The sequence below is a fragment of the Ambystoma mexicanum genome, chromosome 8 (assembly GCF_040938575.1).
Source record: "Ambystoma mexicanum isolate Mex_15411 chromosome 8, UKY_AmexF1_1, whole genome shotgun sequence".
NCBI lineage: Eukaryota > Metazoa > Chordata > Amphibia > Caudata > Ambystomatidae > Ambystoma > Ambystoma mexicanum.
Window position 1 is genome coordinate 230,531,267 of NC_090929.1, and position 13,340 is coordinate 230,544,606.

Genomic DNA, 13,340 nt, shown 5'->3' on the forward strand with positions numbered 1-13,340 from the left:
AGATGACCAGGGTAGGGGAATGTCGTTTGTAGTGGTGGCTCTCAAAAGAGCAGTTTTGCATTTTATTTTTGAAGGTGCTTTCATAGAAACAATTTTTTATGGGTTTTTATAAGTATTTTTGTTTGTTGTACTTCGCCTCACATTCTTACAATAGCTTCTTCGGTGCAGCCTGTAGATTGGAAAACAAAATGTCATTGCCACTGGGTGACAACGAAATGCCATTTCCATTGAGAAGGTGCACATATCGATAACCAACATTGTCATTCTCACAGGAGTACATCCCAGCAGCACGCAAGAAGTTACACATGCTTTTGTTGATAAGACGCCTTCCAACCTCTGGCTGGCAACAACATTAATTGGAATAGTTATATATTGAAATTGGTGGTATACATGAGAAAAGCACCTTTGCAGTGGGAAAAATGCGCTTCACTACTTTCATCATCTTTTTGAGTTGACGATACACACTTGAAAAAGATATGGAACCCAAAAGTAATGCTGCATAGTGCACGACCACAACGTGTACAGTAGCGAAAGTGGCCACTCGTCAACATTCTGCAAGCAAATGGAAAAAAGTACGGACAGCGACACTGCACCACAAAGCCTCCACTTCCTCCAAATTCAAATTGCTGTTAAAGCCTCTTTCCACAGCATACTGGGGCAGATCTAGCACAAAGGGATCACCCCACTATGAAAACTGAACGTCTCGCCATCCCTGCCAGCCTCACTACACAGAATAATGAAACAAAATATGGCCGACCTTTCCTGTGACACACACTCCGACCACCTTAATGGACAATTTCCACAGTTGCATTTCCATTGGCCAGCATGGTGAAAAAGGCAGATTGTGGCACGTGCGCTCTCCATGTAACACTAGCAGTTCTGTATAACAGTCCCCTGCGTACACACCACACCCAGAAACGTTGTTGCACAATCCCTCAGCCTCCACAGTCCAATTTCCATGGTCACCGGTCTGAAAATCGTACTGCGTGCGTGGGGGAAGAAATATCAACCAGGGTAGCGGCTTTCGTTTGTAGGGGTGGCTCGGAAAAGAGCTGGTGTTTTTCTTTGTTATACAAGCTTGTTTTCAGTTTCATACAGTTGTGCGTTTTCTTTTCGTCCTCAGAATCTGACAGGAACCTTTTGAATGCATCTTGGAGATGAGCGAACAAAACAGCATTACCAATGGACGACAACGAAATGCCATTTGATTGATATGATATGGCATTTATAACGCGCCTATACACAAGTGTTTCAAGGCGCGACGAGGCAAGGGGGGAACAAAGGGAAGACAGACAACGATCCTACTAAGCCAGGTGTCATTCAGATTGTGCAAGTGCATGGGAAGGGGGTAAAGGAAAGTGCGGGGGAAAGGGGGAGGGGAAAGTGCAGTACATGGGAAAGTGGAATAAATAAGATCAATAAACAGCCAGCTGGTGGCAAGTGCAAGGAAGTGCAGACATAAGTGCTGGTAGGGGGACTGTAGGACTACAGAAGAGCGATCCCCAGATGCAGGGGTTGCCAGGGAGGCAGTGCAGGTGGGCATTTGACGGACCAGGGCCAGCGGTCAGAAAGGGTGGCCAGGTAGCACAGTGCAGTTTCTGTAAGGAATTCAGGAGGGGAGAGGGGGAGAGAAAGCAGAAGCAAAAGAGGAAGGTTTTGAGGTGCTTCCAGAACCGGAGATGGTTCTCCTGAAGTTTCAGAGAGGCAGGAAGGCTGTTCCAGAGAGAGGCCTCTGCCGAAGAGAGTGATCTGCCACCAACTCGTTGCTTGGAGAAGCGACGGACCGAGAGTGAGTTGGAGGGGGATGAGCGAAGAGCTCCAGAAGGAAGATATTTAGGAAGAGACAGTTGAAGGTATCGCAGTCCCAGACCCCAGAAGGCCTTGTGTACAATGCAGAGGGTTTTAAACTTAATCCTCGCAGCCACTGGGAGCCAGTGAAGAGATTCCTGTCCTGGAGAGATACGATCCCTGGGCTTGAGGCCAAGGACAAGTCTCGCAGTCCTGTTCTGGATAAGTTACAGAGGGCGGAGACTAGAGGCAGGCAGATTTAGATAGAGGCTGTTACAGTAGTCCAGCTTAGAGAGGACCAGGACTCTGGAGACAGTGAGCTTCTGGGGGAAGGAGAGGAAAGGAAGAATACCTCTAAGGAGGTGCAACTGGTAGTGTGACTTCTTGGAGATGTCAGAGATGTGAGGGGAGAAGGAGAGTGCAGAGTCGAAGAGGACACTGAGGTTTTTAGCCTTGCAGGTGGGGGTAGGAAGAGGGACAAGAGAGGCCGGCCAGTGAGGTGCAGGGAAGGAGGGAGTGGGTGTGCCGATGAGTAGAATCTCAGTCTTACTGACAGTCAGAGATCAGGGAAGGGGAGTCAGAGGCTGAGGGTAGCTGAAAATGAGCTGGGTATCATCCACATAGCACTGAAAGTTGGGACAGAGAGCAGCAATGAGATGGGAAAGGAGTGCCGGGTATTGGTTGAACAGCCAGGGAGAGAGGTTCGATCCCTGGGGGACACCACAGGTAGAGAAAAAGATGTCGGAGAGGAAGGGCCCAAGTTGGACCTGGGATGGTCGGTTGGAGAGGAAAGAAGTCAGCCATGCCAGACCCTGACCAGTGATACCCAGGTTATCACAGAGATGGTTGAGCAGGAATGCATGGTTGACAGTGTCAAAGGCGGAAGAGAGATCTAGCAAGATGAGAACGCACAGGGTGTTGGTGTCAAGGTTGGTGAGTAGGTCTTCACTGATGTTCAGGAGAGCAGTTTCCGTGCTTCTGGCAGCTCTGAAGCCAGACTGATGGTCATGAAGACAAACAACAGATTCAGTGTGGAGATCGAGCTGGGAGATGGCCAGTTTCTCCAGGAGCTTGCCCAGGAAGGGAGTGATGGAGATTGGGCGATAGTTAGCCAGGCAGGTGGGGTCGGCAGAGGGTTTCTTAAGAAGAGGGTGCACAAAGGAGTGTTTCAGGGGGGAAGGGAAGACTCCAGTGGTGAAGGAGTGATTGCAGAAATCAGCCAGGGCAGGAGCCAGGGAATCGATGTGGTCCTTGATAGTTTTGGAGGAACTTCGCATTTGCAGACCTAATGATGTAATTGTTACAGAAAAACATGTCACGCGCGGACATAAAATCAGACATGCTTCTGTTAATCAGACACCTTCCAGCCTCTGGCTGGGTACAACAGCCAATATAAGTGGTCCATACTATTGTTGGTGGTATGGCGGACAAAACCACCTGGGCAGTGGGAAAAAACCTCTTAACTGCATTCATCAGCCCCTTGAGTCGACGGAGCAAACGTAAGCAAGACGAGTAACCCAATTGCAACCCGCCACAGTGCATGTCGACAACATGCACAGTAGCGGAACTGGCCAGTTCTCTGCAAAGTGCATGCATATCGGCTAAACTGAGGTCATCGACAGCGCACCACAATGCGTCCACTGCTTCCAAACCGAAATTGCCATGAACGTTTCTTTCCTGGCCATCCGTGTACAGATGTATCACAAAGGCATCACCCAAAGTCAACACAATGCATTTCTCCAGGTCAGCCAGCCTCACTACGCAGAGTAATGAATACCAGTATAATCGCCCCTTCCTGTGACGCACACCCTCAGTACCTGATTAGATAATCCCCACAGTGCCATTTCCATTGGCCAGCATGGTGAGAAGCCCAGAATGTGTCATGTGCCCATCCCAAAGTATCGTGAGGGCCATAAATCACAAACAGTCCTTCCCTTTCCACTATCCTCTTCCCACCCCACCTTATTGGGTATTGTTAAGTAGGCACACACGCATCCACCAATGCCATCCAAGATGTCAGCACCTAACACTGTCAGTTCTCCACAAGACGTCATATGTACCGTTACAAAATCAGCCTGCAAGTGTGCTGTTACTGGAAAGCACATACAGTGGAAAGTTCAGTCAACCATTGCACAATTTGTGCATGCACATTCATTCACATGAGCACCCATCACCACAAAAAAAGGTATGAACATTTTTTTTGGCAGTATGTTTACAACTCTGTCATAAGTGCCTCTGCGCACGATATCTACCTCTAAGTGTCCATTACGTGTTTGAAAAGCATACTGGTTTTCCTTCCATCTCCTACCATGAAGTGGCATTTTAATGGTATTTGCTTGCAACATTTTCATTTACCCATATCATACAGTGTATTAGCGAAACAGGAACTCTCTTATTTCCTTCCGACTATGCTATGCAATGTGTTCCCCACTACCCCACCTCCTACATAAATCGTAAAAAGCTGGCACCAAAGTCACCACTGAATGTATCTTACCAACAAAGTCAGTTCCGAAAAGGTCAGTGTGTGCACGGCTGTGGTTCTTTGTACACTGCACTATTGCCACAGCCTCTTTTTAAATCTGCCAGCTTCCACTCTGCACCCTCAGCAACTCATCCATAACGAGCGCAACTTGTGCTTGGCCTGAACGCCAGGATCGTATTTCTGCTGGACTAAAATGTCTGCAATAGCTCCCAGTGGCTGCAGATAATAAAATGAAAGCCTTGTGCATTATGCAGAAGGCCTTCTGGTCCCTGGGACCTCAATACCTTGCACTCTCACTTCCTACATATCTGCTTGCTCCAGCTCTTCCCTCATCCGCCTCCTACTCCCTCAGGGTCAGTTGCTTCTGCACGCAACCAGTTGGTGGTAGATGTCTTTCTTCTGGTGGGGCCTCCCTCTGGAACAGGCTCTCTGCCTCCCCGGAACTTGAGGAGAACCATTTTAGGGTTTGGAAGCACCTCAAAACCTTTCCATGTGCTTCTTTTTCCCCACCTATCCCCCGCTCACATTCTGCCTAAAAAGGATTGTGCACTGGTTTCCTACCCACCCTGTAATCTGTGCCCCAGGCCCCTCCCTCCCTATAGTTCCATCCCTGCACTGGCTTTCTGCCAACCCCCACACTTGGAGACTGTTTTCTGCAACCTTAACAGTCCAGCCACCACTTGATGTCTACGCTTATCCTTCCACTTGCTAGCACCGGCCGTAGTTGCACGTATTGCTATTTTTTGTTGTTCCCGTGTACTACACTTTGCCCTCCCTCTTCCCATTCACTCCCGCACTCAGTGTCACCCGGCCTAGTGGGATCAATGTCTTTGTGCGGCCTCTGTTCCGTCTCCCTTTCCTCGTTGCGCCTTCACACACTTGTTTGTAGGCGCCGTACAAATGCCACAGAATACCATATCACATCATATCATATGATACACGCACTGCATTCATAACAGGATGCCTGCCACGTACCTTGTACACTTCACAAAATGGTCTTTCCACTGTAATGCATGCACTACAAATGTCAGAAAAGCGATCCCACAAAAGCAGCACGGAATGTATGTTAGCAACGTTAAGCAAGTGCGTGCAGTGCATGCATACAAACAGGATGCCTGCCACTTACCTTGCACACTTTCACCATAGCATCCTACATTTCTATGTACAAACAGACCTTCTGCCACAGTGTTTGTGTACACACCATAACCAGCAACCACATTGCGCAATGGCTTAGCCTCCACAGTGCCAATGCCATAGCTACCATCCTAAAAAGAGTCGTATGTGGCACGTCTAATCCTCAAAGTACTGTGGAATCCGCTGAGTTACCGTGCTAGGAACAGGAGGGGATGTAAAACAGGGTAGGGGATTGTGTCTTTAGTAAAAACACTTATTTTTAGGGGGGGGTGGTTGTTGTGTTTTTGTTATGTACGTGCATGCATACATTCTTTGTTTTCTCTCTTTTGCTGACTGTTTGCTTCTCCTGACATTTCGCTCGTCTGAAGATGAACGCTTCTCTTACATTTCTACATGATTCTCTGCAACGCTTCGTGCAGAGTGGCAAACAAAACACCATTGCCAATGGAGGTAAAAAAATACAATTTTCTTGGAACCACTGGAAATCTTGATGGTTATTAAAGCTTTAATAGTCCGTGCAGAACATCCCAACACTGCACATAAATTCACACATGCTTCTGTTTATCCAAGATCTCCCGACCTCTGGCTGTGGACAAATTACACCAGGTCCCATGCTCCTCTTGGTGTTATCGATGAGAAAATCACCTTGGCAGTAGGAAACATCTGCATCACTGCTGTCATCAACTTCTTTAAGTGCGCGAGCAAATGTGAGCATGGCATGTAACCCAAATGTAGTGCTCCAAAATGCACGACCACCACATTAACAGTACCGACAGAGGTCACCCTTATGCAAAGGAAATCCATGCACCCGAAACCCCGCTGATACACTGTGCCCCAAAAAGCCTGCACTCCTTCCAACTGAAAGTCAGAATCAAAGCCTCTTTCCACGGCATACATGTGCAGATAGTGCACAAAGGTATCACCAACTATCAGCACTCGGCATCTATTCATCTCTGCCAACCTCAATGCATCAAAGTTTGGGTTAATAGGTCACCGCCCCTTCCTGTGAACCACACCCTTGACACCTCATTGAGAATCCCCACAGTTCCATTTGCGAAGGCTCCATGCTCAGAAGGGCAGGATGTGGCATGTGCGCTTTCCCAGCTACAGCGAGGGTCACGCCCCAGTAAAGCGCTGGCATTTTTCCAACACTCCCTCATTGGCTGCTTTGAAATTTTTAAACATGCATGCACAAATCACATAATGAACCTCTACAACGCACACTATCATTTCTGTACCCCACTCCATATTTACCGTTAAACACTCTCAGTGCACGGTCCCTTTGCTTCCAAAGCCCCTCCACCAGAAACTTCTGCTAAAGGACGCACTAGTTCAGCATCCACAAAGATCCTGAGGCGTACCCAGCACACCTTTGGCCATGAACACAACAGTCCACCAATGTGCACACCGAGCACAACACTATGGATCCATGCAGCTAACATTATGCACAAATGTAACATACGTAGGTAGCAGCACTTCACCCCAACTCCCCCACACCATAAAACACCCATTCACGAAAACAGGTTGCAATTAGCATAATCCACAAACATACCACAGCCTCCACCACCCCTACTCACAGCCATTCACAAAGTATTGTGTCACTAACCACAACATTTTCACAACATTGGGCCTACTTCAACGAATCTGCACACAGCATAGTAACCAAGCACATATAAGCTGCACTTCAACCATACCCTCTTCCATACTGACAGTATGTAAACACTGCACCCAGTGCCAACACTGCATGACTTTTCACTGCACCATCTCCAACCACACATCAAACACTTTACCATGTTGTAACAGTGACCTCACCTGCGAAACCAAACATACACACATGGCAGCTCACTTCTGCTGCTCTATGGCATCTAAAATGTGCTCCACAACCATTCCTTACAGGTCACCACCCTTTAACTGATGCAGAGTCAAAAATGCATTCATGCTGTGGGTGTCCTCAAGTCCTAGGCTCTTGAGTTCATGGCCTTTGGCCATGCACCCAATAGTCTAGGCCTTGAACACACCCACTGCAATGTAATGCCACCATGCATGTCACCAACTACGTAAATCCACATACACAACACTGCCATTAGCACTCCTATCCAACCTGCGCACCGCAATGGAGCTATGCAGCAACATATTGCAACAGTTACCACAATGTCTTCCCTACACCCCGTGCACTTCCATTCATATACTATGGGTGTACCCACTTCCATTCACAAAGTACTGTGTCACTGCCAACCTACCCACATTCTGTTCGCAACACTGGCCGGCCCTACTCCAACCAATCTGCACACACCACACACTGCAAGCACCACCCTCTACCGGATGCAGAGTCAGACATGCGTTCCTGCGGTGGGTATGCTGAAGCCCTACGCTCTTGAGCCATGCACCCAATAGTCTAATCCTTCAACAGAACTACCGCAACTTCATTCACCCATGCATGCCACCATGTGCCAAACTACTGCATACCGTCCGTAGAGCACAGCCACCCGCGCTCCCACCAAACCCTGCATTTGTGCAATTCACTCCCCTTCTGCAATTCAGCTGCCACCACTCACCACGAAAATAGGTTGTCGCAAACAGGTTGCGGCAGAAGCTATAAGTCTGTTACGGCAGCTGCCTCCAATCGCCACACCAAGTACTCGCCTGTCCAGGTACCCGCAAATTGGCACAATACGCACGAATACTGCAGGCACTCCTCCGTCTCCTTCCACCTATGTACATATGTCAAATGAACCATTTCTCATTCCCCCACCAGTTCCCTCCCTTCTTGCTGCCAACACATGGCAAAAGGTACATTTTCCAGACCCTTCCGCCGCCGCCCTGTCCTCCGATACACCATGGCAGCGTTTCCCAAAAAGTGTTGATGCACAGCAAGCTTCCCTCCAGCCAACCACCGGCCGCGTCCAAAGTTCTCCGACAGCACGCCGTACCGCAAGCCAATGACACTTCTGTCTGTGGAGCAAATAGGGAAATGGGTCCACGGAGCGGACCCAGATATCACTAATTTTTTGGGACGTGCATTTCAGTTCTTTGCAACAAAAGTACTGTTTGGATGAACACCAACCACACATAAGCACGCTTTCAGACCCAAGCCCCCGCTCCTGCCGAAAATTTGGTGAAAATCCGTCCAGCCCTTTGGCCTGTAGTTTTTTCCCATTCAGTCTAAGGAAAAAAAAATTGGGGTCACCTCTATAACTCCCCTCCCCCCTGCACAAAACCTCCCCCAACTTGGAGAAAAAAATTCAGAGCCGGCAATATGCTTTTTTTTGCAAAGTTTGGTGACGATTCCTCCAGGGGGAGCAAAGTTAAAAGCCTCTGAAAAAGTGGTCTTCCTATGAGTTTAGCAACTTACCCATTTATTTATTTTTGTTTATTTATTTGGATTTATAAAGTGCCAGTGGCCCAAGGGCCTTGTGGCGCTGTTACATGAATACTTGGCTTGTGCAAAGGATACAATTTATATTTACAGTGATATGTACATTACAGTAACAGCATGCAATACAATCACAGCGTAGGGTATTGGCCAACAGCAGGGATGCTTGGTTTGTGTAGAGGATACAGTTTACATTTACAGTGGTATATACATTACCGCATCCGCCTGTAACCACAGCATAGGGGTAGAGGCCTCTGTAGAGAATACTTTTACATAGGTGCTTTTATATACATTACAGCATTGATAGGAAAGGAGCATATCTAGTGGCAAGATGAATCTATAAGCTGCGTTTGATAGTCGCGGTGTCGGTTAAGCATCTTTATACCTTTATTGGAAGAGTTGTGTTTTGAGTGCCTTCCGGAAGGAGGAGATTGAGGGTTTTTTCCTGAGAGCGGGTGGTAGTGCGTTCCAGTTCTTGGGGGCAAGTACTGCAAAGCTGGACCCTCCAGCTTTGAGTCTTTTGTAGGTTGGGACCGTGAGTTGGTTGCAGTGTTGTGTCCGCTTGGGTCTGGTGGAGCTGTCTGTGGATGGCTTCTGACGGGTATGGCAGGGCTTTTTGGGATAGGCATGCGTGCGTGATGGAGAGTGATTTGAAAAGGATGTGCTCTCTTACAGTCTTGCTTGGGATATGTGCTCCCTTTTAGGGATGCTGAGGGCTGCCCGTAGTGCATTATTTTGTGTAGTTTTAAGTTTTTGGAGGTTTTTGGAGGATATACCTAGGAATATGACGTTGCAGTAGTCAAGCTTGGCTCCCACTGTGGCTCTTGCAATGGCTAGGCAGTTTTTTGGGGAGAGGTAAGGCTTGACATCATTAATGATCTTGGTAGATAGTGCTGATGAGGATGAAATCACGTTTACTTGGCATGACATGTAGAGTGAGGCATCTAGATAAACCTCTAGGGTTTTTGCAGCGGCTGCAGTGATAATTGTCGCGTTGTCTATGTTTAAGGAAGCGTACTTGCTATCCAATTTGTTGAGGACTTGTTTGGGACCTACTAGGAGTATTTCTGTCTTTTCTCCATTGAGACAGAGAACATTTGCTGCAATGCAGGCCTGGATGATAGCATAGATTCTTGTTGGGGGTGGCTGCATCCTGTTCATAGGAGCCAGTGAGAGAGAAGGACCTGGGTATCATCAGCATAGTTGGTGTAGGCTATGTTGTGATCAACAAGATTGTGGGGGAGGGTCAAGATGTTGTAGAGGCTGGGTGACATGCAAGATCCCTGAGGAACTCTGCAATGCATGGGAGTGGGGGATGCGCAATTCTGCTCGGAGAAGACTCATGAGCCTACCTTCGAGGAAGGATGTGACCCAGGTGGTGGCTTGTTGGGAGAATTGTGCTGCGTGTCTGAGGTGTTTGCAGAGAAGCTTGTGATCCATGAGATCGAAATCAGCGGAGAGGTCAAGGAATAGGAGCAGAGCGGGTTTTCCCTGGTCCATCGTTTGCTGAAGCTGCATTTTTAAGTCTAATAGGACTGTCTCAGTCCCATGGCGTGGCCGGAGGCCTGATTGCCTTTTGCCAAGGATGTTACAGTTTTCAAGGTGTTGTTTTATCTATAGGTATGCTGCTATATCTAGTATTTGTAGCAGGAAGGGGACGGTAGTTATCGGTCTGTAATTGTTAGGTTGGTCTGGATGAAGTGAGGGTTTTTACCCTGGGTTTCTTGAGGGAGGGCGGAACAACCCCTGATAGTGAGGCGTTGATAAAAGCCGTGAGGAATGGAGCTAGAGGTTCTGTGCATTCTTTGATCAGGGATGCAGGGCATGTGTCTCCCTTGCATGAGGAGGGTTTGATACCTTTCATGAGCGCTAGGACTTCTGATTCGGTCAGGTCTCGGAAGGAAAATGGCTGGTTTTCTTTTTTGTGATTGTTTTTGTGATGTTTGGCTTTGGGGAGAGAGTTAGTCCTGGGGAGTTCTTTGCGGTGGGCTTTTATTTTTTCTCGTAGGGTGTTTAGTTTAACATTTTGAATGGAATTGCATCATGCTTCATCTTTGACTGTATCCTGGGTGTTGGTTGGCGGGGATGCCAGCTCTTTATAGATTGCGAACAGTTCCTTTGATTCACTTTTGCATTGTCTATTCTGGAGTCATATGATTTGGCTGTGGTGATTTATTTTTTGTACTGGGAGGCAAGCGTTTTGTAGGCCTCTAGTGAGGAGGGAGAGGGGTGGGATCCCACAGTGAGAGGGCCACTCTTTTTTTTAGCTCTGAGGTCAAGTAGCTCTTGTATGAGCCACGAGTTTGCATGTTTCTCGTTTTTAGCTTTTAGGCAGAAAGGGGTGCAATAGTGTCCAGGGCTGTATTTGTCATTTTGTATAGATCTGCTAACTCCACAGGGTCAGAGGAGAACGGTGGTTTTAGTGCTTGTGCTGCTTCTAGGAGATGGATGAGCCTTTCCTTCGTGAGGAGCCTGGAGGATCTGGCCAGTGCTTGCGGAAATGGTTTAGTAGGTTGGGGTTTGATTCCTGTGGGGATGTAGAAGTGTACTAGGTGGTGGTCTGTCCAAGGGCATGGGGTGTTGGAGCTGATGTCGACGGAGCAGTTGTGGTCAGCTATCCAGTCCAGAGTGTGTCTTATATTTTAGGTTATCTCCAACTAGGTGAAGGAGTTTGGCTTGGAATTCGAGTAGAGGGCCAGGGTGGCGGTAGATAACGTATATAGTGATGGTGTAATTGGGGGATAGAGAAAGTTTGACTGTTAGTCAGTCTGTGTGGTCATCTATTGCTCAGCTAATTAGTCTGACGGCGATGGCATCTTTGGTGATGAGCGCTACTCCACCACCGTTGCTGGAGGTCCTGTCTTTTTGGAATAAGGAGTAACCGGTGGGAAGAGCAAGGTTGATGGAGGGGCCTGAGGCGTCATGAAGCCAGGTTACTGTGAGTGTGAGGATGTCAAGGTCGAGATTAGTGATCGTCCCTACCACGGGCCATGTAATATCTATATCTCACGGATGCGTAACCCACTATGGGTTATCGCAAGCAGTTACTAGTGAAGGCAAGTCCCTTCTTATGTGCACTCCAGAATAAAGACAACCCTCTAGGGAAATAGGCCAGGAGATGTGGCCTCTCTAAGAATAGTGAGCAAGGGGTCCACGTCTGGATTCCCCTAGTAACTTAGGGTGAGACCCAAAGTTACTTCAATATGCAAATTGACAAGGGGGGTCCTGGGAGTCTCTCTGCCAGACATTAGTCCTGGTTACGAGAGACTTACCCAGTCTCTTTAGCTCACTATCTTTCACAGAGAAGATTGCTCACTACTCTTAGAGAGGCACAGCTCCTCCCTACTGATGAGGTCCAACCAGACCGAAACACGCGTCTGGAGATGCTGTTGGTACTCCTGTTCAGAGGAGAATTGCCTAGCATTTCGGTGCTGGACTGTCCCAGGGCAGGACAAAGACTGATATGTTTGGGATATTTCTTCTTTGTGAAAGATACTGAGCTAAAGACTCTGGGTAAGTCTCTCGTAACCAGGACTAATGTCTGCCAGAGAGACTCCCAGGACCCCCCTTGTTAATTTGCATATCCATGTGGCCAGGACACGGCCATCGCTTTGGATCCAGTTCCTGGGAGTGGACCAGTGTGAGAGGATCACCTGGGTGAAGGGTCTTCAGGGGTGGGGGTGCGACAGCAAGACGCGGTATTCCTCCCCATTTTGTTTGTCCAACCCATCCTTTATTTTAGGATGCTCGGAGGTCCCAACTCCCCCGCCCCCTTTTTACACAAACACTGGGCTGAGGAATAAGGTGACAGTGTAACATTAACTTTCACACATCGTTCTGGCCATGTCCCGCTAATCAGGTCAGACAAAGTCAGGTACTTCATTCCAAGTGCATACATCGGATACCAATGGGCTCGCCGTACACGAATTTAAGCAGAACCCAAAGACACACACTGAGCAAGGCGGAACACGAGAACGAGCAGGGCTTCCAGGACAAAGGCAAACCTATTGGAGCAGTGCGACAGACCAAGGGGCGAGAGTAGGGGGGGGCTCGAAAAACGCCACAGTTACCTAGTGGAGGTTGTTACCTCCGACAGGCCGTGAGAGACAGGTGGAGAAGGCCAGATCCCGCAAGTAAAAACTACATTGTGTTTCAAGGACGCCAGCGACCCTCCCGGGGTAAACGGCAGAGTTGGGGAGGGGAGGTCAAGCCTGTGGTAGAAGCCTTGACTCGTGAATTGGGAATTGTAAAGCAAAGAAGAAACGCAACACAGCGGGTGAGTTGGCAAGCGACCTGTAAGACCGCTGTGTGTTAAAGTTTGAAATAGCAACATTTTATAACAAGTGAAGGCTGCACGCGTGTGAATGAGAGGTGAGGAAAAGCAGACTTGTGAATGAACTTTGAAGTAGAAGGCAGCTGCGAGTTCAGCGATACGAAGTAACGGAGTGATCTGGCGCAAGGAAGTAACCCACTCGAAAGTCTCAGTGAAAGGTAAATTGTTTGAAGCGAGAAAGCGAATATACAGCAAAATCGATATGGAAAAGTTTAACTCCTAAACAGGGG

General features: G+C 48.1%; 1 protein-coding gene across 5 annotated transcripts in view; it reads right to left on the bottom strand.

The window, feature by feature from the left end:
* The window catches only part of RABGAP1 (RAB GTPase activating protein 1), a 3,038,993-nt gene that overhangs the window by 2,477,921 nt on the left and 547,732 nt on the right, over positions 1-13,340 (bottom strand). The gene's annotated exons all lie outside the window — the stretch shown is intronic.